Raw genomic sequence first — 23,681 nt, forward strand, 5'->3', positions numbered from 1 at the left:
CTATCCACAGTCAGGAGTGCCCCACATGCGTGGAACCTCCGCGGTTGTTCAAGAGAGGGTTTTCTCCCCCATGCGAGGACCGACGTGAAAACCAAGCCCCGACCAACTAGCGACTCCACTGGAGACATGTCACCCTATTGTTGGCTCGAACTATTTTCAGGTAGCAGCTTCCCTTCTTTCTCTCTTTAAAATTGCAATGGGATTCCATTATGCCTCCTTTGTCTAGATTGGGGATTTTTGCTTCCCCATATTTGAGACCTCATCTGGGGCAAGCAGGTCAGCTAATTCTGCCTCCCCCACATCCTACTTGAGAAGTCTGACTGACCGTGTTATCCTAGTCCAACCTAGGAAAAGTTGGGGCACGGGCACTAAAACCCCTTGTCCCTCCTCCTCTGGCATCAAAGGGAAATGCCTTAATGTCAACTGCATGAGCCGCACTACAGTCACCCCCTTGCAAAAGCACCCTTTCACTGGCAGGCACCCCGCTAGTCATAAGCTTCAATGTGGTCCTTTAGCTGCTACTCCTCTTCACTCGGTGGCTCTCATGAAGACCATTGTCTCTGCGGATAACCAAAAGGTAACCCCACCTGTGTCGCACAAGGGCATCCCTAGCGCTAGCACATCCTTGCACACACCACGCTCTGGAAACTTCCATCCCAGTCCATGCAACCCTGCAACCACCATGCACACATACACATATATCATCGTTGATGGTCTGATTGTCACTGTGACGAGACGGGACAAGCAACAGCCCACCCCACTCTCCTCCACTGCTTTTCGTTTCTTCTGACCCGGGCACAACACAGGTGGTTCTAATTCCACCAATACCATACGTGCTAACCCTGCAGCTTGGGCCAGCCTAAAGGCTATGACCAAATGAGCACATGACTTTCGAGATAATCGAAGGTCTCACAAACAAATGCACTTATATGCTAGAGGTCCTAAGGCCTCTCAAACTAAACGAGCGAGTATTGCAAATACTAAGTGTTTGAGGGTATTTTTCAACACCTGTATCCCCGATGTGAATAAGGAGAGAGCAGTTCGTGACCTAGGTCCGCATGTACTAAAATTCCTGTGGACTACAGAAGCCATAAGATAATAAGCCTTGATCCAGAAGTGAAATTTATGACAATCTCAGAATGGCCCAAGAAGGTCCAAGATCGTACATAAGGGTCTCCTAAGAACACCTATCATGTTTCACCACGATCCGATAAGTTTAAGGCAGTGCAGGTGGAGAAACAATTTCAAAAAATCGGTCTTTACCGCGCTGAAAATGGACCTCAAAACCACAGCCCTATCACCAGATCATCAAACTACTATGGGACCACCACCATTGGATTTGAAATGTTCGAAAACCTCCAAGGACCAAATTTTGGCTTGATCGAATGTTTATGGACCACGTTATGGCCAAATTACCGGTGCACCCTCATTGAACCAGTTTCCGTTAATAGAAACTGAGTTTTGTGATTTTAGGTTGAACTTTGGAAGGTCATATCTCTCTCGTCCCAAGTCGGATCAAGCTCAAATTTTGGGAGCATGTTTGTCTCGTCGGCCCAAACATTTCGATATATGGCATGACCCATGTTGTGGCCCAAGCTGGGAGAAAAACTAGAGAGAAGATTGCGATTGGAAGCTCGAGCCGGAAGCGTTCAATTGTTGTACGAGCTTGACCGCTGCCTGCATTCAACTGTTGTGTGCGTTCTACTGCCGAGCACAGTCCTTCCCCCACTACGCATACGCCTTTCGCATGCACCTCCATGCATACCGTCCCTAGCCAGCCCGTCCATGCGTGCATTGGCAAGCCTTTTTCACCTCCAATAGGCTCGAACGTCATCACATTTTTACCCCCATGGAGTCACACTCTTGCCTCTTCCACCAACATGAGTCAACCCTTTTAAATCACCCAATGAGTCATGCTCATTCCTTAATACCCAGTGAGTCCACTTCCACTCACCATCCCTCATTGGGCCACCTTAGACATCTAAACCCATTGCCCATAAATGGTCTCAACCATTTCATCCCCAGTGAGTCAGGACATCATCCGCAGGCTCATTCCCCATGGAGCCTCATCCACTTCACATCCCTCAATGAATCCACCCCTCACTGAATGGTGACCCACACAAAGGTCCAGTTACACGACCTTAAATTGTAGTGCACGTCTTGACCGCATGACATTAAATTGCGTCATACTACTGTCCAGTTGCACGAACCTAAACTGTAGCACATGTCCTGGTCGCATGACATTAAACTGCTTTACACAATGGTTCAGTTGTATGACCTTAAACTGTAGCACATGTTCTGGCCGCATGACATTAAATTTCTTTGCACAAAGGTTCAGTTGCATGACCCTAATACTGTAGCACAAGTCCTGACCGCATGACGTTAAAGTGCTACACATAGTGGTTGAGGCTATACGACCTTAAATCATAGCTCAGTTCTCAGTGGCATGACCTTAAACACGCCTCCATACACATGTGCCCCCTTCAATGCGTGCACGCCTTCTGCATGCCCTTCCACGCATGCCTCCCCTAGCCGGCCCGTCTGCGCACACATTTACACACCACCTTCACTTCATCCCCAGTAAGTCGTACCCACGCTCACCAAACCATGGTGACCAATTCAATCATCCATACTCACAGTCAGCTAGTGGGTCATCCGTTATCCATCTTCCATACAAACACCACCTATCATGCATAGACGGTCTCGTGCCATCTCCCCCAAGTGAGTCAATCCACCACCATACTTATTCTATGGCCTCCACAGACAATCATCCATTACTATTCCGGTCCATGCTGCAAGACCTTAAACTGCATAGCCACAGTCCAAGTTATATGACCTTAAATTGTAGCGAATGTCTTGGCTGTATGACATTACACTGCTTCGCACAACAGTCAAGGCTATAAGACCTTAAATCATAGCCCAGGTCCCGAAAGCATGACCATAGACATGCCCTCATAAAAAATGGGCATGGTGAGAACCCGTAAGGGCACCATGAGTAATAATGATGGACGGGCATGGTCACGAAACCATGAATAAGAGTGTTTTGTAAATAAAAACTAGACACGGTGAAAACCCGAAAGGGCACCATAAGCAAAAATGGAAAAAATGGTGGACATGATTGTGAGGTCATGGGTAAAAGAGCCCAATAAAAGCAAGTTGGTGAAAACCGTCTTCATGGAATCACTTCCCTTAGTCCAAGTGAAACCTGAAAATGGCACTCTGACCAATTGATGTCGGTGGGGTCAAGGTTTCCCTCTAGGGGGCTCTCTCGAACACCCGTGGAGATCCGGTGCATGGTGCACGCGCCGGCCCTCGTGTTAGTAGATAGGAGGCCGACGGTGAGAGAGATTTTTGCGACTAGAGCGCGAAAGCTCTTAAGCCGCTTTGGGGCTTCGGGGACACGCCTGGGTGAATGGCCCTCTTAGAGTAATTATGAATCCCTATGGCTGCTCGTCAGCACGGTTTGGACGAGAGCTCTCTTCAAGCTCACAACCTCTCTCCTCTCACTCTCTCTATGCTATTGGGGTGGGATCCGAATGTCCCTCCTCCTTGGTCGCCCTCTCGGAGGGGTCTTGCTAGCCACTAAGGGGGGTGTAGAGAAACCTGATGGTCAAGACCCGCGGGATTGCTCACGTCCATGGGTTTGCAGATGGACGCAGGCTGCCGCATGGATGGGGTTGCGCGTGTGGAGGTGAGAGTAAGAGAGAGAGAGAGAGAGAGAGAGAGAGAAATGATGACTCAGTTTAGGAGAGATGGGGGGTGACCTGCGCGACCGAGGTGCCCGCAGGACCATGCACTCAAGGGTATTGCTTTTCTCTCAATGTTTTCTCTCTGTCCCTCTCCTGTCCCTTGGAGACCAAGGGCTCACAAAGAAAGACAAGTTAACAAGAAAAATCTGGCCTCGAATATTCTCAGCCTTTAGGGGCATTGAAGCTTCCAATAAGAAGGGTCAGAAAAAGGGGGAGGGGGTTGGGGGTCATTCCCTTACAAGTTAGTTAAGCTTGCTTATATAGAGGATTCACCAAATGAGGGTAGATGCTCAAACATCAATCTTAAATACAATTAAAGAAATTCAAAACAAATCCAAAAATTAGGCACAAATGATCGAAATGCCCTTGTGATTTTTTGCCCGAATGATGAGACCATCCCTGCATGTAGGTAGCTCCGCCATGGGAAGACCTTGGAAACTGGTCCTGCAACTTGCGGCAATTTTTCAGCTATTTCAGCAACATTTCTTCGTTCTTCTCTCGATTGTGAGCACTTTGACACCCTTTAATCATGTTGTGGTGGCCTTTTCCCCTAGGGTGAAAGTCCGGCCAGTTTTGCGAACTTTGTTTGCCAATGCATCTTCGAGCTGCATCATTTTAGCTCCTGGCTCTGCTTTCAAGTCAGAGAGGAGGCTGTTGCATTTGTTTTGCACCAAGTTTGGGCTGATTTGGTGTCAATTTGCACATTTGCCTAATTTGGAAGGTTGTCAGAGGGAGGGATTCCAGAAACTTGTTGGATTTGCTTCTTTGGCGACCTGAGGACTTGCATTCATCGAACCACGGATTGAATGCAAGAGTTGTACTACAATGCATCTCTTTGCTACGTGATTCAATTGAACTCCTCCTCGTGTTAATCCAAGGCTTGGACATTGAGTTATGCTTCACTAAACCCGAGCTTGCTGAACCCTCTTTTATTTTTCCTTGGTTTCTCCGGTCACTTTCCTCTTTAGAGTAATGAGGGTTCTTGGTCACGCCACAGTGTATCCCATAGGTCAAAACGATAGGGCTGGCATGATCTGGAACATGTCAATGTTTGACCTCCATCTGGGTTTAGAGAAAGGCACCATAGGTTGAAGAAGTCACTGCCAGAAAACGTTGTTGCAATCCCCATTTTCGGGACTGATTTAGTGAAGCCACACTGTGCTATGGTAAAACCCATGAGCTGCGAGGCCGCATGAGCGTAGACCCCTATAGGGAGGTCTGATTGAGGCCAAATTTGGTTGTTAGGGGTTTTTCGGCATTTCAAGCACAATGGCGGTGGTCTAGTGCCTTGCTGCGGCTGTTAGCATAGGGCTACAGTGAAGGGTCCGTCTTTTGTGCAAGGGCACCATACCCAGGTCACTAGGATGGAGGCTTTATTTTTGGCACAATCTTGGTCTGCGGGTGCTTCATGAACCTGCGAGACCAGACGATCACTGGATCTTCCCTTATTCTCTTGGTCTTATGGAGGTACATCAAAAATGATGTACAACAACTTTCCTCGCCGATTGTTGCGCTTCAAGAGAAGCGAGAAGTGCAACATTCGAAAAAAATTAACGTCTTAGCTTCTCTAATGAATCCTCACCAAGATGTGTTTATTGTCTCTTGGTCATTTTTTTTTTCTTGATCACCGACACAATGCAATCCTCGAGGGGTAGACCTTGCTAAGCTTTTCCCTTGACTGAGGGGCGACCAAAGTGGCTTCTGGTGGTCCGATGCCTTGTTGAGGGGCTTTCTCAGGGTTCCGCCAGAATCCATTTTCTTTTGGGAGGTCACGTTGATGGTCTGCCTTCGGCGCTCATACGAATTTTTTCTCAACTCGAACTCCTGATGCTCTAGCCATTGGGGCCCTTCTTGTGAGCTTTATCCCATTCTGGCTCGGGAGGTCCTGGTGTTCGAGTTGGTGGGGGCCCTTATTGTGAGCTCTATCCCTATCCAAACAACAACGCTAGGAGCAAACAAAGTACCTCTCGGCTTACATCCTACTATTCTAGTTGGGGGTCTCCCGAATTACCCAGACTTGATAGGAGGATGGCCTTCAAGGCGGTCCCATTTTAGGGGACTGCATCCTGGATGCTTGAAACTTGATGGAGGAAGAAAAGGCAGGCAAGGTACCTCTTCGACTTACGTCCTACCGGTCCAGTTGGTGATCGCCCAAATTACCCAGACTTGATAGGAGGATGGCCTTTGAGGCGGTCCCATTTTAGGGGACTTCACCTAAATGTTGGAGTTTGATGAGAAGAACAATAGGCAAGGTACATCTTCGACTTATGTCTGATTGGTCCAATTGGGGATCACCCTAATTACCCAAACTTGATAGGAGGATGGCCTCTAAAGCAGTCCCATTTTAGGGGACTTCACCCCCTAGCTACAAGAGTTTGATGGAAGATAAGAGGAGGAGAATATTCTTTTGCTTTTTTCTTTTTTTGACATGGACGCACTAAGGCCTGGGATAAAAGGGTGGCACCGGGGCACTGAGGCTTCGGTGCCGAAAATAGGAAGGCGGCACAAAGGCCTAAGATAAAATTCGGTCAGAAGGCCGGATGATTTTTTGAAGGCATTGGGGCCTGTTTTTTTTTAAGGCACTGGGGCCCAAATTTTTTGGAAGGGCACTGGGGTTCAAATTTGGGAAGGTTTGGCCCGAAGGCCGGAAGGAGGAGGCTCGGTCAGGCACCCTTTTTGGGTTTTCTCCTAAACTGAGTGGGTATGGTGCCAGGGAGTGGTTTTCACCATATCCTTCGTTGGGGCCCTTTTACCTATGACTTCGAGGTCACGTCCACCGGTTGATTTTCGCTTTTACCCATGGCGCCCTTTGCGAGTTTCCGCCATGCCAAGATTTTTTTTCCTCATGACACTTTTACTCATGGCATGGCCATGCCTGCGTGTCATTTTTACTCATGGTGCCCTTTGCAAGTTTTCACCATGCCCCTTTCTTGTTTTTTGTTGGCAGATTTTACCCATAGCCCCCATAACTCCTTTTTTGGGGGGCTACGTCCGCCTGAAGCTCTTTTACTTTTACTCGCGATGGTTGCCATCGCGCCCGGCTTCTCTTTTCTTTTTTTTCTTTGGGAGAGGGGAAGAGGTCACTAATGTAGTGAACCTTGACAAAGGAGTCTTGAGAATCTTGAGGGCGTGGCCCTACCTCGGGTTAATTGCGATGGCTGGTGGCCAAGGTCGGGGATCTTTTCACCCCTTTTGGGGGTGTTCCCCCGAAGATTTGCTTTATTGTGACCAGACGATTTGTGCCTATGCTGGATCAATGATGGTGGAACCCGTAGGAGTTGTAAGATGGAGCTCGCGGTGTTAGCTTGCTAAAGGCACCAGCAGGGGGCAAAATAAAGATGGCACCTGTGGGGGGGTTGAGTGAAGGTGGTACCCACGAGGGGTGAAATGATGAAGGCACCTGCGGGGTGGTGAAATGGAGTTGGTACCCGCAGGGGGCCGGGGGGGGGGTGTGAAATGGAGTGGCACCCGTGGAGGGTGCAATGGAGTGGCACCCACGGGGGGTGTGTCAAGATGGTACCCATGGGGGGTGGGTGAAGATAGTACCTGTGGGGGGTGAAATGGGATGGGTTGCTCTGAAGAAAGAATTCTTAGAGAGGTGGTGCTCGGTTGACGAGGCACCTGCAGGTTAAGGAGAGGTCAAATGGGGAGTGCCACATGGATGGTGATGCCTTGCGTGAGATCTTTTTGTGTGATCTGCTGAGGACACCAGGCTGGCTGTAGGGCGGCGTGAGATTTAACCAGGATGCTTCGTGAGCAACGCCTGGCAGGTGAGGTGTGAAAAGGCTTAAATGTCGCGGTCAATGAGGCGTCGTCCTGGTGATGATTGGCCGAGTAGCCGAGCAACATGGTGCTCAGGAAGCAACAAGCTTTGATGAGCCTAAGTCCTTTAAAAAGGGACTAGGTAGGAGAGCGTGAGACAGCTTTTTCCCCTTTTTGTAACGAAATTCCTTTTCTTGATGCTCCTTTGTGTGAAGGCAGCACGGAGACTTCATTTTCTTTGAAGAACTTGGCCGATGAGTGATGCCCGCTGCGGGGGCTGACTACTTGATACCGACGTTTGGGGCATGCACGGGCATTGGGCGTCCTTGTCAAGGTATTCACCCGTGCCAAAGCGACGATGGACCCGTGACAGAGGGTGAGCTTGTTGCTCTAGAGCTCCTCTGTTTGTGGGGGACCCATAGAGTGAGGCCCGCGGCCGTGTAGAAGGCACTGAGGGCCACCCACCCTAAATCCCAATATACCAGTTTAAATATGATGGCAAATTGCAGGAGGGGGGTGGCTAGCCCACGAGTTTGTCTGGCCTGATGGCCTCATCAGAGGGCGCGTTGAAGGTGGAGGCGCTCCCTGCCCTCTTCAAGGCTTACATGAAGAGATGGATGCAACCTCTTTGAAGGCACCACCACCGTAAGTAGGTGGTGGGACTCTTGAAGGGAAGGGATCCACTTCATAATGGATGTACACATTCCTTTTGTGTTACGGATTGTCTTGTAACAACAAACATGTAACCCTTTCTTGTTCATGAAATGAAATCTCCCTTCATGTTGAATTCTCCTTCTTTACCTTGTGTCATTATTTGCTGCTCCTTTGTTTTTGTGGGCTGGTGCAGTCATTATCCCTACTGATAGGGGATAAGGAATGACCGATGAAATGCTCATTGTTCCCATGAAGCAATTGTTGCTTGTTGTGTGATGGTTGGGATTCCCTTGCGGGTTTTCATCCCAACCCTTGGGGAATGCATCGTTGTTGATTTTCACAAGTCCTTGTTTATTTTTTTTCTTTTTTCTTTTTTTTTTGGGTCCGCAAGGGGTCCTATATGTGGGGCGAGACAAGGAACAAAGTTCTCTTGCCCGCGAAGCACAGTGGTGTAGGGGAGTGCCCCGAGAGCTCTAAGTGGGCCCGTGTTATAGGCAGGCCGAGTGGGGTTGGGTTGCATGCTTGAGTGGAGTTTGGACAGCGGTAGGCGTGTCGTTTTTGATGGGCTATATTATGCATGCAAAGCAGTTAATGCTGAGCGAGAGAGGGAGCGTCAATGTCGTACGACGGTTTGATTACATGCCCTTAGTGCTTCCTCGAGACTGAGCATAATCCTTCGCACGTGTGACACGTCGCTTCGTGTTCTGTTTGTACGACCGTACCTTCGAGGCGTGTGGTTCCTGCTCGTGCGACGCTTCGATTCGTATGCCAGCGGTGCTTCGGTGTCTCGCTTCTGATGCTTCACTTCGTGTGCCGCCGGCATTCCTCTGCGATCAAGGGGCGGGTCTCCTGTTGATTGGCTCTTATGCCGCCGGGCTTTATAAAAGAAGGGGTGGTTACTTTTCGCTCTCACCCAGGGTCTGCATCTTAAGTAAGAGCAAACACCCTTTGTGCCTTTTACTCAGGCCTCCTTTTCGGTGTTCACCTCTTTCCAAAGTAGTACTTTCCAGTAGGGACCATGGTTGGCAGATGGTCATCTCCCCCCCCAAGTAATGTTGCTCGCTTGGGTTTGGTCATGTGGCTGGTGCACCGTTTTTTACAACCAAACGTGTGAAGGCCGAAGATTCACCACCTTTGTCTCATCCCTGGCAGTGCCACCACTGTCATCGAACTCCAGGGCTCAAAGGTCGAGGTAGGAGGGTTCTTTCATGAACATTGTGCGAATCCTCCGGATTTTAAGTCGGGACTTGACGCTGAACCCTCAAGCTCCGCTGGACCCACAATTTCAACATTATCAGTGCCAAGCTCTAGGGACTCGGTCTTGGGGCGAATGATTCTTGCCAGCCTCCAGGTTTTGCATGAATGTCCCCTTTTCGACCTCAAGAGAGAGCTTGAGGCCGTCGAGGCCTACAGAGCGGACTTGGGGGCCACGTATCCTAGAGAGAGGACGCCCAGTAAACTGAAGGACCTATTGAGGGATCTCTCAGCCTGGGGGTCTGGGGCTATCCTTAATGGGGTCACGACGCTCAAGCTCCTTGATGAGCACACAACTTCCTTACATGGGGTACTGGCAAAGAAAAACTCCTTCCTGCAGGAATCTGAAGAGGAGAGAAAACGGCTCATTATCAAGGGCATTCGGTCAGCACGGGAAGATATTGAGCTCTCTCGTGATATAGCAAGGGTGGAGAGCGAGATCGCCCCACTTCAAGCTCATGCAGTCATCCTGAGGGCTCATTGAAACTAGAATAGGGAGGGAATGGCCCTATGGTCCGGACGATTGGTGCGCGTGAGTTCAGACATGGGAGAGCTCCTGAACTCATCTGAGACAGTAACAAGAAACGTCTCTCTCTTCGAACGGCAAAAGCAAGCTGCATTAGGCAAGGCGCTGACGCTAAGAGAGAAGATGTGTGAGGCCCTTGACCATTTTTTATGGTATTTCCCCTCTTCCTCCTCTCTTTTTGTACGAGCCTTGATGGCCCATTCCTCAGGATATTGTAACCTCTTGCTTATGTGAATAAAGTGGACCCCCTCTTATTTTCTTTACTTTGTCTATTGTGTCGAGATTCTCTTTCCTTTTTTTTTTTTTTTGCACTTTAGTTTTGAACTTTTCCTTCCCGTCATCATTGGGGAATCCTGACTTGAGAGGGGATGGAAGATGCGGCGGGTTGGTTACCCTTAGTAGCCAAGGCCCTGTTTTTGGTGGTGTCATGCTGACACTGCCTCCATTATGGCGAAGGGGGCTAGCATCCCTTTACCGTTGTTCGGACCTTGATTGTTGGACGGCTCATAGTCCATTTTCCTCATAATTTGATGGGCCTTAGGTCCGTACAAGTCCCATCTGGGCATGGCCACAACCTCCAGCGAAGGGTTGCTCCATGTGCTTGCCTAGCTGGGGATTACTCGGGATTTTGAGACGAATCCTGGTAGTGGGGAAGGGGCAATTTTCATGGGAATTTCTTCCTTTCTTTCCACCTCCTCTTCCTCCATTACTTAGGCTTGGTTAGGCAGAGTCAAATTCTGCTCCTCGGTTGCGGGTACCGGGTCTTATCAGGCAAGCATTAGAGGTTGGTCAAGGGAGGCTGACCCACCCCTTGCTCCTGGGTGGCCAAGCTGAATCCCCGACATGCTAGCCGATAGATTCGGCACATTCCAGGAATCAAGCGTGTGGCAAGAATGTCCTGGAGGTTTAGCCTCATTTGCCTCCCTTCTTGCAGTGTCGAGGGACAAGACCTTAGGGATCTATAGGGTCTTGCTCGGTCTTTGCTGGTGCATCATAGAGGGCCTGTACTGGTCGCTTTGGCCCCGTTTGATATGTAGCACCTTAAGTATCTGAAGTACCTTGAGGTGATTTGGAGGACCGCTAACCCGAAGGGTCAGTGGGTCATCCTGTTTTCTTAGTGAAGTCGGGATTTGTAACACCTTTAGGCCAGTGTCTAGTTCTTTTATGTCTGTCGACACCATCCCTACTTTAGGTAAGGAGGTGGGGATGCGCAAGATCTTTGTTCCCCCCCCGTGTTGTGCATTGGCACGGGCGAAAGGGAGGAGGTGATGTACAGAATCTTCATCCCTTTTGCATTGTGAGCAGAAGTGGACGCTGATGAGCTTGATTCCGCAATTGTGCTACCGTCGAGCCTATTTAGGCTTCTATCGGGAGAACTTCTTGCACGGGAGGAGAGTGAAAGAGTGCTTCGTGCTCATTCCCTAGATCTGGTTGTTCTTTCGATGACGTGGGAAGGTTTTCGTCAATCAGGATTAGAAAGACAACTTTCCCGCATCTCTTTTCTTCCTGAAAGAGATGATGTAAAGACGTTGTCATGTCTTTGACATCTTTGTGAGAAGTCGAAGCGGTCTCCATTAGCTTGGGATCTGTTCGGGATTTTACTGATGGTTCGAACCCTGAGATTGTGGCGAGTCCGCAAAATAATACTTTGTATCCGCATAGTGTGTTTCGACGATCGGGAATGGCCTCTTGTCAATGTAGACCATGTGTTGGCTCCCATCCCAATTATATTTGAAGCACTGGTGAAGCATGGATGGGACCATGCCATGCTCATGGAGCCAAGGGCGGCCTAACAAGATGTTGTACGAGGTATCCACGTGGATAACGTGAAAAAGGGTGGCGACGTTCAGATCTTCGATCTTAAGCTTAAGCCATATTGTACCTGCCGGTTTCTCCCTTGCCTAATTGAATCCTTGCGGCGTCGACCTCGATACTTGGGGATGTTGGGGGTGTGCCCTGAGTCGGTAGAGCTCTAGATGACCTTAGGGCCGTAGGTCGGTCATGCAAGGCATCACGCCTTGTGCTCTGGCAGTGCGGCAATGGGTGGTGTTGTAGGCCTTGTCCTTCTTAACATCGCGAGATGGTTTGGATCTGCTACACTTCGAGGCAGTGGCCCCCATCTTCCGCTGCGAAAGCGGGACCCTGTGCACCTCTCTTGCTAGTTTCGTAGGTTGCGATGAACTTTCTTCTAAAACGAAAAGTGGCTATTATATCCTTCCCGTCTAGCCCGCTCGGTTGATATGTGGACAGAGCCGATGAAATCTAACAAGGTGAGGTACCCGAGAAGGGGGAGTTCTAGAAGTGATGCCCTCTTTCCTCAGTCCTCGTACCGAGTGTCAACTTGCGCTCGCATAGGGCAGGAAGTACTGAGGATGGTGCTCGGAGGCAACTTCTTCGAGTATCATGTAGTGAGTGGTACAGGAGTGATGGACAGAGTAATGAATGCTTGTCTCTCTCCACGGCTGGGAGTTTCCTCGGACCTGCATGTGTGTGCATGATCCATAGGGGTGTCTGAGGTGGCCACAAGACCAGTCCCTTGTGTGGTGAGGGGCGGGGTACATGTGAAAACCGCCCGTTTAGTTGGTGAGGTCGTCGGCCCTCCCAGGTGCATGTGCGTTTTCTCAGGGGACTTCCGATTGTCTCAGAAATCGTATGTCGGCCGGGGGTTGGACCTTAAGCTGCCCCGAGTTGTGGAGTTGACATGCATGATGCATGTGGCTTCAGAGCCACCAGCACTGCGCCGGGGTCGACGGTGACCAGAAGTGATTTGCAGATCGAGGTAGGCTGCCACCTGCCCCAATTCATTATTGTGATGGTCAGGCCTGGTTAAATACCTCGATCTTGCCTCCCCGGATCTCGGTGATCAGGTGACATGTGTCTCAAGTTCGGAAGTCCCGAGACATGAGATCGCTCTCTTGGGAACCTTGTTCACAGAATAAGGGTAGGTGTCCAACTAGTGAGAGAGGAATTTCGGATGTGAGGTGGGGACCAACCTCACCTGGGTTCATGACTTACTCGAGCAGACTCGCGTGGGCGCCCTCTTAGATCACGATGGGAAGCCCCCCAATTGCTTCAGTTGGTTAGGAATCGCCTCACTTGACATGCAATCTCCTTGTTTTCTACATAACACTATTATAGTTAATTTGGAAGACAAGTAGGTCGAAGGACCCACCCTTGTCTTAGGACAATGCACATTCATATGGCAGAGAAGATGAGAAATTAGGGTGATGCAGAAGAAGGTTCGAATAAAGAAAGAAAAGAGAAAAGGGCATGTCCTAGATCGCCTTGATTTTGACTAGCTCAATCTCAAGCCCACGATACCTCATGATGAACCCTAAGAACTTTCCTGAGCGTATGCCAAAGGTGCATTTCAAGTGGTTCATCTTGAGTTGGTGACGCCGCAACCGCTCAAACACCTTTTCAAGGTCCTTCATGTGAGCGTCCTATGTTTCAGACTTCACCACCAAGTCATTCACATAGCACTCGACCTCCTTATGCATCATGTCCTTGAAGATGATGTCATGGCTCGTTGTTACGTGGCAGTGGCATTCTTTAACCCAAAAGGCATCATAGTGTAGCAAAAGATATATTTTGGGGTCAAGACTGGCGCCATCCTGATCTGATTATAACCAGAATACCCATCCATGAAGGAGAAGATCTAGCAATGAGTCGTGGAATCAATAAGCATCTCGGTGAATGGCAGGGGGTAGTTGTCCTTGGAGCAGGAAGTGTTCAAGTCTCGAAAGTCAATACATACCTTGATTTGTCCATTTTTCTTCTTGACTGGAATAACATTCGCCAGCCATCTTGGGTATGGGTATTTGACTTCACGTATGAATCCAGCTTGCCTGAGCTTTCTCACCTCAGCATCGATCTGCATCTCAAGGTCAAGTCTAAACCTTCTTGATTTCTGTTTTATGGGTTTGATGGTTGGATCAATACCGAGACGATGGACAGTGATTTGAGGATCTAGATTGGGCATCTCATGATAATACCAAGCGAAGACGTCCAGGTTTGCTCGGAGGAGGGAAATATAACTTCCTTTCTCTTCTGGGGACATTTTTGCCGAGATGAAGGTTGGCCTTAGGTCGGCCTCATCCCCTAAGTTTATATCTTCGAGCTCATCCGCGATAGCTTCACCACCTTCTTCCCACTCTTATGGAGCTTCCTGTAGTTCCTCATCAGGGGATTAACAAGGCTTTTTATTAACCTCGAGTGCAGAGACCCATGATCCTGACATTTCGGCTTCTAAGAGGGACCTAGTATGGGAGACGATTTTCGGTCCCTGGCCGGACCAAGCAATAAAAGGGTCAACTTCGAGCATGGAGTTCATGTCCTCGTGACTGGGGTCACTCAGTACTTGCCCCGTGCTGGGTGGCACTTCACGAACTTGAACCATGTGACAAGCCTCGTGGGAATACGAGCTCGAAGATGGATTGGACTTGGCTTGGGAAGCTAGGGCATCGGCGACAGTTAAGAATCCAGCCATTGGGCCAGCACTTTTCTTAAGCGCTTCTGCTACGACCTGTCGATGATGGTGTTTTTGAGCTCTCTGTTTAAAGCATCAAAGTTTGGCCATAGCCGAACTGTACCTGTGAAAGAAATAAAAGAGGAGGGAGGAGAATAAGAGTTAGAATGTTCTGGGCAGCTTTTTATGTCATCCCCAGAATTGGACGCATGCAGGGAGTATTTTAGGTCTTGCCCCGGCTCTGACCATTAGGAAATGCTTTTAACTTCGTCGCCCGTATTGGACGAGCCCCGAGCAGTTGACAACTTAAGAACATCCACCTGATTGGACAAAGGGATAAGGTGAGCAGCGCTTGGGATGAAGTCCTATAAGGTCGGCACTAGAGGAAGAGGCCTGAGAAATTCTTCCTCGACTGGTGGCTGAGGAATCTGGTTCCTTCAGCAAACTGGCCCAAGTTGCTCATCTTTTTTTGGATCCCTTGGGAGGTGTACGGTTCGTCCCATCGGGCTGATGAGTAGCCCTAGCTTCACGGACTGCCTCACACTTTAGGGACTTGAGCTTACTTCGCCCATGGTAGACTTCCCAGGGCTAAGAAGTCGAGGGCTCAGAAGGGTTCGAGGTATCCTCGTAAGGGACATATAATGAGATTTCTTCTTGGATCGGAGCAATGGCTTAGACGCGTTCTGGGAGAACGACACAAACAATGTGGCCTTTCTGTACCTTCTCCGCGACTATAGCTTTGAACCTTGAGCATTTCGTCAGCTCATGGCCCCATACCTGGTGATATGGGCACCAAAGATTTTATGTGCCTTAAGCAAGACGCTTAGGTTACCTGATGAGCATGGGGGTGACGAGAACCTGTTGGAATATCACCTCGAAGAGGGCCTGAAGAGGATCTAGTTCACTTTGTTGGGCTTGTGTCAAGAGGTCTTCTTGCACTAGTGGAGCAGGGACTTGAGGGCATCCTATTAGGTTACTATGAACTTCTTGGTGCTACGGCATCTTCTTTGTCAAGAGCTCGTGGAAGCCAGTGCATTTGCTCAGGTCATGGCCTCGTATCAGATGATACGAACACCAGAGGTTCTCAGTTCCTGAAGGCAGGAACTTGGGCGGCCTTGTCTGCTTTGGAGTGATGAGACCTTCTTCGAGCATTATGGAGAATAGTGCATAGAGGACAGTGGGTACTTCGTCATCCTCTTGGATTATCACTATGTGGGAAGCCTCAATTGCCCTGGATGCTTTCTTTAGCTCTTCAAGCTTTATCTGGCCCTTGTTAATAAGGTTTTCGATAATGTCCTTGAGCGTATAGCATTCTTGAGTGGGGTGGCCTACTCTCCTCTGATAGGCGCAGTACCTCTCGTGTGTCTCCTATGCGACTTGCTCTGAGGTGTTGACCTCCGGCAGCTGGATCATGTTTTGCTCTAATAGTAATCGAAGTAGCACAGGAATCCACTCCTTCTCGAAGGGGTACACCTTGTTCTGGTGTTGGATCCAGTAGTCACTTCGATTTATATTTTTAGGGGGTGTGACCTTGTTATAGAACTACTATTGCTTGCCTCCAGCATGTACCTTGGTTACCCCTTTGGAGAGGTCCAAGGTTTTGTCAGCTACGGTAACAGTCGCAATAATCACCGATTTTTGCTGGTTGCCCCTATTGTTGGAGCGAGAGCAGCCATTGCCAGGACCTTTTCCCGATCTAGAGGGTTGTTGGTGAGAACCACCATGGTGCTTGGACAGACATTCCATGCAAACTACTTTAGAGATGAGCTCTGACATGGAGGGTGGATTGAAGGCCTCTACATGCAGGGCGATCTCAGGTAGCATATTTTGTATGCAGGTCTAAACTACTTCTTTTTCAATCTTGGGAGTGGCATGATAGGTTGCTCACTCTCTTCATCGGGCGATGAACTTATCGACTGGCTCACCAGGCTCTTGAGTCAGAGTGAGGAGCTCGATGGTTTCCACGTTTCTCTGAACTTCATAGAAGCACTGGTAAAATAATTTCTCCATTTCTTGCTATGTATGTACCGAGTTTGGAGGTAGCCGAGCATACCACTGGAAGGCTGGCCCCTCAAGATTCTTGACGAACTGATGGAGGAGGAGTCACCCATTAGTTGCCGTCTCTCGACAAGCTACGTGAAAGTGAGCAGCATGCTGATGCGGGGATGTAGCACCACTGAACAGGGGGAGTTTCCCTTTTTCGTAGTTTGGGAGAAATCGCACCTGGTCGATGTACAAGGGGTACGGCTTTTGGTAAAGTGGCGCCTCTTGCATGCCCGGGACCATATTCTTGAGACTGTGAGTCACCATGGCGTCTATATTGGCTTGCGAGACAATGCAGGGAGCAGATCTGTCTTGGGAGGCCGGTGAGGGAGTTTGCCTAGGAGCTGTGTCCTCTCTAGGCTTGGAATTGGCCTCATGGTGAGGAGGAGAAGTAAGGGACTTTGAGGCCTCTAGGCAATCCATCTTTTCGAGAATGGACTTCATCAGCACCTCGAACTTGTTCATCCGCTCTTCTTGGGCATCACCCGGCTCATTGATCACCATGACGCTGACCGTTTCTTCTGGAGGATCAGAGCCAGGTGGAGTGGTCTACTGCCGGGGTTGGTGAGTCGTACGTGGCAAGTCGGTCTATAAGGGCTCAGCATGCCTAGACTGGACTCAAGCCTTGTGCACCGACCATGTGATGACCGGTTCTTGGCTGTCTTAGGACCGTGGCTTCTTGACAACTCATAGAGGGAAGAAGGGATTGTGAGACAGGAGGTTTCCAAGAATAGTAACCTCAACTTCCTTAGAGGCCTCTTTAATCAGGAGCTATAGGCCTCTCTTCTGCTTAATCTTGAGGCTGCAATAAGCTTCAGTCTAGAATCGAGCCTAAGACTTGGACTGTCCCGTCTTTCTCAAGCATGTGAGAGCTGTGTCTATCTGCTGGAACAAAGAATGAGGTCCAAGGATAGAGAGCAGTCTAGGCTGCGGTCTTAGAGGTTGTAAACTTTTATCTGCCGGCAATCCTTTGCCCCAACTTCCCTTGTGAGGTCCAGGTGCATGGCTGATCTGGGGTGGCTGACTCAAGATAGTACTCTTACGAAAAACCTTTGAGTATCAGATCTTGAGGTGCTTGTCTGGCGAAGGAAGAGTGACAAAAGAAGGAACTGGTTCACGACTCCGCTTGAGTCGGGATCGAGGAGGAACTTGTAAAGCTGGTGCGTGCAACTTTGGAGGTAGTCATCCAGGTAACTTAAGGGTAAGCCCGGGCTCTGTGAGCTGGTTCGACCTGAGGAGGCTGACTAGCTCGTGTCTGTGAAGGACCGAGTATGATCCTATCTCTCACAGGGTGAAGTCGTGTGTGCTGAGAGGGAGGACAAAAAGGTCGACCCTCATGTGCTTGAGCTGGCACAGAACTGACGCTGCCCCGAGCTGTGGGATGCAGATGCATGACACGTGCTGGGTTCGGCCCAAGAAGGCCTAGGCTTGGGAGCGAGCTCAAGGCAGCATGAAAGTTGCCTCGAGGTGTGGCTCGAATGGTGGGACCACGAGCATTTAGGTGTGTGCAGGAGGTAGGATCTCCCCCTCCATGAGTCGAGCCTCTGGGTATAGAAGTTCGAGATGGTGAAGGAGTATGGGGAGTAGCCTTGCGACAACCCTCAAAAGCGATAGCAACCTGCTTGCCTTTCACGAAAGCAGACAGGGCAGCCTTTCGGTGTACCTCAGCAATATCACAGACAAGGGACTTGCCAGTAGCAGGGTGCATGTTGTGGGTGGTAGTAAACGTGCTACCAATGCGGAAGGCCCTGGTAGAGGGTCCACTAGGACTAAAAAGTGAGGAGTTAGGGACCTTTAAGTCCCCTCTTGCACCAATCCAGGATAGAACCTGGGAGCCAGACTATAAGTCATGACTCAAGAGGAGTGTAGGGAACGATGATTGAGAAGCTCGCTTCCCCGGGACAGTCACGAGTGCGAGGATGAGAAAATCTCCAACTCGGATGAACGAGTTGAAGAACTCAGATGCCATGAATGCAATTCAGAAAGTAAAAGGTGATGCTAATCAAGCGAGAACGAACTGACGAAGGGGTAATAAGTCCTCAATGGAGTTGCCAAGCTGGTTAGATGCCTCGATCTCGTCTCCCCAGATCTAGGTGATTGGGTAACACGTGTCTCGGGAACCTTGTTCACAGAACAAGGGCAGGTGTCCAACTAGTGAGAGAGGAATTTTGGATGTGAGATGGGGACTAACCTCACATGGGTCCCTGACTTACTCGGGCAGACTTGCTGGGCGCCCTCTTAGATCATGACAAAAATCCCCCCAGCTGCTTCAATTGGTTCGAAATTGCCTCCCTTAACCTGCAATCTCATTGTTTTTTGCACAACACTATCATGGTTAATTTGTAAGACAAGTGGGTCGAAGGACCCACCCTTGTCTTAGAGCAATCTACATTCATATGGAAGAGAACATGAGAAATTAGGGAGATGAAGAAGAAGGTTCTAATAAAGAAAGAAATGAGAATAGAGCTTGACAAGGGGACGAGGTTAGCATGATAGCTAGACCAGTGCAATGACCGACTCGGGGTGGCAGCCAAACGGGCATGGTAACTCAGACTGGCGTGACGGCAATACTACTCGAAACCTAGGTCGATATGACTGTCTTAATCTGGTATGGCAGCAAGACGAGCATGGTACTCAGGACCAGCACGACAGCAATACTACTCGACAGCTAGACCGCTAAGGTGTTGCCAGACTGGTTCTACCTTTAGTCAAGTGAGAAGAGAGGAAGAGAAAAGAAAAGAGAGAAAAAAGAAGCCACGAGACGACAAAGGAAGGAAGGTCCCGACAGCGTTAAGTATCGCCACCCACAGTTGTGGAGTAACAATGGCGCGGCCTTTGGACGACGCTGGACACTGTTGCTCATGGCTTGAGGGTGAGCAGTGAACTACAGATGACACTAGGCACACAAGAGAGACCTGCTGGCAGCGATAGGCACTGAGTGCATGAAAGAAACTTGTGAATGCCGATGGGCATCGAACGCATGAAAGAAGCTTGCGGATGGCGATAGGCATCACCTTCTGTGATAGGCACAAGGTGCAAGAGAGAAGCTCGTAGACGGCAATAGGTATTGCCAGGACCCTTCGCGGGCGGCGATAGGCATCGCCATCTGTGATAGGTACACATCAGGGTGAGACCCCTGCGAACGGCGATAGGCATCACTGTCTGCGCTTATGCGGGACGTTGAAATCATACCAGCGGACGGCGATGAGCAACGCCGTCTGCAAGCCTCGCGAAGAGATAGAGACGAATGAAGAGAGGGAGAAAGAGGCTCGCGCATGGCGCTGCCATCGTCATGCACGACCTGTGAAACCATAGGAGGGGAAAAGAAAAAAAGAGGCATGCACGGCACTGCCACTGCCACGCATAGCCTCTGAGAAAAGTTCAGATCAAGAAAAAAGAGCAGAGACAAGAAGAGAGGAAAGAAGGGAAGAGAGAGAAAGAGATTTACCTTAAGCTCAGGGGTACCGACCCAAAAGTTTCTTTCTCCTTCCTCTTTCTCTCAAGATGTGACCTAACGATGAGAAAAGATGAATATTTTATTAAGCAAAGTATAGTACGTGATATATATAGAGTTTTGCCCAAACATGGGTGGATTGATCAAAATTAAACCTAATTGCTAAAAATTAAGATTTAATTGAATTAAAGAAGTTCTAAAAATGGGTGAAAAATGATTGTTTTGCCTAGAACGTTCTAATATGCACTAGAACGTGCGTGATCTTTCATAAATGATCCGGGGTTGCTCTAGTGCCTGTTTGTCCGAAAGATGATTGTTTTTTCGTCTCGGCATGACGATCGATTTGATACTAAATTCATGCCATGAATCGTGTTTTTAGGCCACGATCATGTGACATGAAATTTGGATGAATCTTAGAAACATCGGATCGACAGTGTTCTTGTTTCTTGATGTTTTTTCCATGATTTCTTTACTGTATCACACTGAGCATGTCGTCACTATCACGTGGCAACAAACGCAGCTGGATTTCGTGTCTGGACGAAGATTTCTCAACTTTTGAGTTTTGGCTGGAATTTAGAATTTCAGCACCGAAATTTGCAGTCATGTTATTGGCTTTGTGTGCGAAAGTCGACCGTTCATCATGCGTAGAGTTCAAACTAGTGATAGCCACGAACCTTACGCAAGAGATGGAACTGGTCTCATGTCGATCGGATACGTGACCGCCATGATTTGACCGCTCGAGCGAGGCGTGTTGCTGGTCATTTTCCTGCAACTTTCTTCACATATTAGCAGCTTCTCTCTAGCTTTTCTCCACGTTCGGGCATTGTGTACATATCGAAACGCTCGACTCGATGAGACAAACACGCACACAAAGTTTGAGAATGATCCAACTCGAAATGAGTGAGATATGGGTCTTCAAAGTCACTACCCGAAAATAATCACCATTAATGGTGATTTGGTGCAATGAGGCTGCATGGGAATAGTGTGCGGCCTACTCCTTTTTAGTCTCTTACCTATAACTTTGTCGAGGAGAACCCTATTAAGCAGAAATGTGACCCATAGGGATTTTCAACCACGTTGAATCCAATAGCAGTGGTCCCACAGTAGTTTGACACACCAAAAATATAGTTCTAGTTTTGAGGTATGTTTCAGAGTACTAGAGGTTGATTCTGTCGAAATTGTTTCTCAGTCTGCACTGCCTTAGACATATCGGAATGCAACAAAAATTGGCAGGAGACTTTTAGGAGTCTTTATGAAAATCTTGACTTGTTTTGGGGCCATTCTGAGACTATTTAAATTTCCAATGTTTATCAGGCTTTGTTGACCGGCTTCTCTATTTTATTCCTCATCGGAGACTCATGGTGCTGAAAAATGTCTTCAAACAAGGCCACTCGAGAGTTTATAGACATAAGTATGCAAGATGGAGTAACCGCACGAGCTAGCATGGTGATTGTCAGCGGGTGGTATGAGCACGGGGATGCCAATGTTGGCGACGCCCATGTGTGATGCAGGCGGGGTCGTCTTTGGCCTATCCATAGTGGCGGTAGTCCCGTTAGGATCAATCGAGTGAGGAGGAGTGGCGGAATAGGGACCGCTTTGGGGTCTACAGCTGGTGGGGTGCCCGTCAGCAACAAGGTGCTTTTGTGAGGGAGCACAATAGGGTCGCTTGTGCAGTGGGCTTAAAGGGGTCTTCCCCCAACGGTAGCAGAGGCAGGGGAAGGGGCCTGAGGGTTCATGCCCCGAACTTTCCCAGTGGAGGCCGGGATGGTTGAGCCAGGATGATTGGATAGAGGGCACGCAAAGGAGGGAGGACCGAACGGTCGAGCCTTCCCATGAGTAGTCGCAGGTATGAGGATGTAGAACTCCCCGACCCGGAGGAAGGAGGGATAAGCCGATCCCATAGCAAAAGTGAAAATAGGAGAAAGAGAGGTTAGTACCTAGAGACGGCTCAAGCCAATGATAGGGTGACATGTCCCTAGTGGAGTTGCCAACTGATGTCGGTGGGGTCCTGGTTTCCCTCCAAAGAGAGCTGGAATCTCTCAAACAACCACAGAGGTCCAGCGCGTAGGGCACGCGCAGGCCCTCGTGCTAGCGGATAGGAGGCTGACAATGAGAGAAATTTTTGTGATTGGAGCACGAATGCTCTTACGCCACTTTGGGGGTTCGGGGACACGCTCGGGCAGATGGTCCTCTTAGAGCAATTACGAAGCCCTCCTGCTGCTCGTCAACGTGGTTTGGACAGGAGCTCTCTTCAAGCTTACAACCTCTCTCCTCTCACACTTTCTCCATTATTAGGGTGGAATCCAAATGTTCCTCCTCCTTGGTTGCCCTCTCGGAGGGGGCTTGCTGGCCGCTAAGGGGGGTGTAGAGAAACCTGAGGGTCAAGACCCGTGGGATTGCTCACATCTACGGGTTTGTGGATGGACGCAAGCTGCCATGCGGACAAGGTCGCGCATGCGGAGGTGAGAGTAAGAGAGAGGGAGAAAGGATGACTCAGTTTAGGAGAGATGGGGGTGACCCACGCGACCGGGGTACTCACAGGACCGCGCACTCAGGGGTATCCCTTTTCTCTCAAAGTTTTCTGTCTCTCCCTCAAAGGGCTCACAAAGAAAAACAAGCTAACAAGAAAAATCTGGCCTCGATTCTTCCCAGCCTTTAGGGATATTGAAGCTTCCAAAAAGAAGATTAAGAAAAAGGGGGATCGGTTGGGGGTCGTTCCTCATTGATTTGGCTTCAAAAATATGGCCTTGATTCTTCCTAGCCTTTAGGGGTATTAAAGCTTCCAAAAAGAAGGGTCAGAAAAAGGGGGAGGGGTTTGGGCGTCGTTCCCTAACAAAAGCTTGCTTATGTAGAGGATTCACCAAACGAGGGTGGATGCTCAAAATTCAAGCTTAAATACAATTAAAGAAATCCAAAACAAAACAAAAAATTAAGCACAAATGACAAAAATGCCCCAGTGATCTTTTATCCAAATGACGAGACCATCCCTCCATGCAGGTTTATTTACGATGAAAAATCTGACAGATCTGGAAATGAAGATCTCTCTTATCTGACACCTTAAAACTAATGAAAAATGAAGGAAATGAAGAGGCAAAGAAAGTGGGACATATCGAATTTAGATCTAAGGCCAGATCTGCATGGAAGCTAGCAGATCTACTCTCAGATCTGTGGCAGGGCCAGCATGATCCAAATTAACTAATGAAATAAGAATAAAAAAAAGGAAGAAAATGATACCAAACTAGGTCAGATGGCTTGGGACACTCGAGCCCTTTGGGGCTCACCCGTATCAAAACCAGTCATCTTTTGACTCTCTGATCCGGATATTAGCCAGCAAGTCCCTTCAGTATTGGGTGGTTGTGCCCTATAGATGGTTTTAGGCTCTCTCAGGCTTAAGGGTTGAAGGTCCAAGAATCTAGTTCTACGGTTTCTAATCTCTCTAAAGCTCTAGGGTTTCAATCTCTATTTCTCAAGCTTTTTCTCTCACTATCTCTAAGCGTTTTCTTCGTCCCCCACCAAATGACCACGATTATAGGGGTCAAAGCTTGTTGGGAAGGATATGCACGCATAATAAACAAATCCCTCTGTTAAAGATGCAAATTTTGGGAAGGCCGACACGAGTTGTGTTGCCCTGGCGGCACGTCGTGTCGCCTATGCGGCACACCTTGTGTCGGCTGGGCAGCACGCATTGTATCGCCTGGGTGGCACGCCCCGTGTCGCACACACCAATTTGGTTCCAAATTGAGATTATTTTTCCCTTCTAGTGTGTTCCTC

Source organism: Amborella trichopoda, chromosome 12 (assembly GCF_054954075.1).
Source record: "Amborella trichopoda isolate Santa Cruz 75 chromosome 12, AtrichopodaSantaCruz75HAP2 v2.0, whole genome shotgun sequence".
Taxonomy (NCBI): Eukaryota; Viridiplantae; Streptophyta; class Magnoliopsida; order Amborellales; family Amborellaceae; genus Amborella; species Amborella trichopoda.